Source organism: Merops nubicus, unplaced genomic scaffold (assembly GCF_000691845.1).
Source record: "Merops nubicus isolate BGI_N331 unplaced genomic scaffold, ASM69184v1 scaffold3593, whole genome shotgun sequence".
Lineage (NCBI taxonomy): Eukaryota > Metazoa > Chordata > Aves > Coraciiformes > Meropidae > Merops > Merops nubicus.
This window is the reverse complement of record NW_008596755.1, coordinates 95641-99311: the sequence shown is the minus strand read 5'-3', so window position 1 is coordinate 99311 and position 3671 is coordinate 95641.

Sequence of the window (3671 nt, the reverse complement as noted above, 5' to 3'; positions counted from 1 at the left end):
GACTGCCTTTGGCCATGGCTTGATGTGCAAAGCAGAGGCCAGCAAGCTCTTTGAATGCTTTTCTCAGAGCTGCTGGCTCTTGAGACAACAGGCACCCCATCCCAAAGGTCCCCCAAAAAACACATCCTCTGCCATGAAATCCTTCCTAGTGTCCAAACCCCACTTGGGACCTACTGTAAAGGCAAAGGAGGCACAATTATAATATGCTCTAGGTTGAGATCAGGAGAATCTCCAATCTCAAATTGTTAGCTAGACCTCATAATGTCCTCAGGGCTTCCTGAGATCCTGTCCATCCACAGCCACATGTGGAAAGCTCCAGCTAAGGACTTTTCCTCAAAGCACACATAAGCAGATAAACCAACAGGAAGAGGTCTTTAAACCTGACTCCAAATTTCTCTGCAGCTTGCTGGGCTGGGGGCTCTTCCATTTTAATTCACCCCCACTAGGTACAAGGGCACCTGCTCTGAATGACCTGAATCCACTGATCCCAGCTGGAGGGACGCTCAGGGAGGGTATCTGAGCTGCAGCCCAACCCTGGCTGCACGTAGCACGTGTGGAAGTGTGCTTTGGGCTGACAACCAACCCACTTTGGTTTGATACTTCACTCAGAGCAGCACCCCAGGTAGGTCATCTCCCTCCTGTGGGTGTTGCAACCCTCTCCCCCCTATTTCCATAGGAACTGCATCTCTCTGCCAGTGTAATTTTGCTCAGAAGGGTCAATCACCAGCACTCCCCATCCCCTGCTGTCGTGTCCCTGCAGAGCTGAGCACCAGATGCTCTCTGCAAATGGACTGTAACATCTGAAAGTCAGTAACCAAAGTTATTGGGCTGACTTTGTGCCAAGATTGTGTTTAAACTGGAACTAGGGGGGAGGGGAAAAAAAAAAAAAGCTTTTTTGCAGATTCTGGTATTTTGTGTCAGCCAGCACATTGTGTCAGGACGTGAGAGATGGGACCAATTTCACCTGGCTGGGACCCAACTTCACCTCCTGTAAAGCTGGGGATAGCAAAAGAGACCTCCTCTGGGCAGGACCTGGTGGTGTGTCTGAGTGCAAAGGGCTGTGGAAGTCTTCAACAGTGAAAGCCTTCTAAAAAAAAATTATTTGCTGTTTATTTATTTTCCTTCTTCTGTTTCCAGTTGATCCAAAGAGACTGGGGAGGGGGGAAGCAGGGGAAAAAAGGAGAAAAATGAATATTTTTGTCAAGGAATGCATTTGTTACCTTTTTAGGAACTGAATAAATGGAACAGAGAACAAGTGATTCACAGCTCTCCTGAATGAGCTGTTAAGGTGTGACTTTCTCAGGGAGGTGAGGGAGGTGCTGTACTCCTGAGCTCTTCCCCATATGCTACTGGTGGGAGACTGGGGCCCTTTTGTTATCTCCTTGACCCCTGGACTTATTTCTGAAGTTTGTAGTATTTTAAGAAGTTGATGCAAATCCCTCCAGTCCCTTCTGTGGTCATCTTTGCTTCAAATAAAACCTGAGATACAATAAAGCTGTTCAACGTCCTGCTAGGATTTAGGTTTGAGAGGTGTTTTTAAGGGGGAAGCTGAATGTCTTGTGCTCTAATCTGACAAATAGTTTGGCCTGCACTCCACCAGGTTGGGTTTTGGGGCAGAAGTGTTTTCTCCAGGCCTTTCAGCAGAATGGAGTCTGGACTTTCCATCAGGGATTTTGGCCACAATGCATGTATATATAATAATTATTATAAATAATAATGAGTATTTCTTAATGAGAATAGGGGAAGCTTATGCCTGACCACAGCTCTGCATTCAGGGGCTTAGATGTGAGTTAGATTTCAGCTCGAACCTGTTCAGTTCATGGCTGTGGAAGGACATTGCATTTTCCAGAAGCAAGGATGGACACGTTGGGATATTATGGTCATGTGGGCTGTGTAGCAGCCCAGAGAAGCCACCAGTTTAAGTGTCATTTGAGTCTTTGACTATTTTGTGTCTAGAGTAGTTTGTCATTGATCCCACAGGCTGAACTCAGAATGCCTTTCCTCAGCAAATTTGGGTTTTCTGTCCTTAGACCTTCTTGTGCAAGGTCCCTCTGTCCTTGATGAAGCACCCAATGGGAGTTAGTGCCTAGAGAAAATGTGCTGGGCAAGGCAGGGCTCCACCTACTCATTGTAGATGCTTTTAACATTTTGGTTTTGTCCTTAGTAATTTCTGTGTTCACCTAAGAAAAGGAAGAGCTAGAAATAAATCAACCATAAACAGCACCTCTAATTAACAGAAGTAGTGAGGAGTGGATTGTGAAAAATCAGATGAAGGGTGAATAGAGTTCAGCTCTTGAAGACAGCTGAGAGTTTTCCTCAATGCAAAAGCACTTATCTAAGGGAAGATTACACTTTAATTGCCCCAGATAAGTCAGGCTCTGCCATTGATTACATTAAAGTGAGTAAACTCTACATGTACTATACATTTTGATTAAAAACATAATGAAGAGCTAATGGTCTGTGGTGTTTCAGCTTTGGCTGTACCTGTCACATTAGATCTCTCCTTTATTGAACCCCATTTTGGAAACATTTCCAAAGGACTGCGTATTAGCCCATTAATTGGTTGGTTTTCACATTGATGGACAATGTGCTGAGCAAAGTGGTGGCAGAATCTCTTCCCTGGAGAGACAAAACTGTTCCTGGAGGAGCAGTTGCTTCAGGGCTGCTACTGCTGTTGGAAGTGGCTGAAAGAAGGAACTCATGTAAGCAGCAGAATGGCTCCTTGTACAGGGGCAAAGAGAGTTGCTCCACTGGTGGAAAACGTGGAGTCACTCAAAGTCTAAATGTGTTTCTAACAGCTTTGAGAACCCAGAGCAGTGTCTTTGCACAGCCAGGGCACCCTAGGCTGGAGATCTGCCAGCAGGACCAGGCTTGGCCTTGTTCTAGGATTTGTTAGTCAGGTTGATGCTGAGTAGTGTGGTAGGGTGGTCTGTGACCTTACATTTCTGTAGATGCTGCTCTTAAGGTCTCATTTAAAGCTCTCAATTCAACAGAAGAACAGCTATAAGGGCATTTTTGCTGCCTTTAGCTTCTAGTGAAGACTATTGTACAGCTACTCTCTTGAGGAGGTGCCTTCCACCCATAGCAGCAGCAGAAGGGAGTTGGGCTCTGAGCCATGGAGCTTGGGGTGTGTTTCCTGAGCTCCAGCTGTGAGCAGCAGTGAGTTTGCATCGTGGTGACTGGAGGTGAAGGTTGAGTAAGGGGGTCTGCTGTGGAGGGTTAGCCCCCCCTGCATGAGCAGTGCCCCAGGGCTGGCCTGCACTGACCTCCGACCCTCTGCAGGGACTTCTTGAGTGCAAGTCAGTGCCTTTAGGGAGTCTGTATAATTTATATTAATTACAGGCTTATTACAAAATCAGTGTGTTCACATGTGGGTCTGTGGTGCTAGTGCTGGCCTGGTGTAGCCTTGTGTGTTGACACGCCTTCTAGTACAAGAATAAAGGACCTGTGTGTGGAGACAGCAGTGATTTTGGGAGAAGGACAAAGAGACTGATGGTTTTTTGATCAGAAACCTGGAAATCAGGAGCTGAAGTATGAGTTTTTTTAATTTAGGCTCATTGCAGCACAACAGTCCCCAGGCAAGGGATCCAGTCCCTGCCACGTGCCACCCGGCATCCTTCTGTGGCAAAGGTCTTGGTTGTTCTGCTGCTTTTGTGTTGCCCAAGAGGATT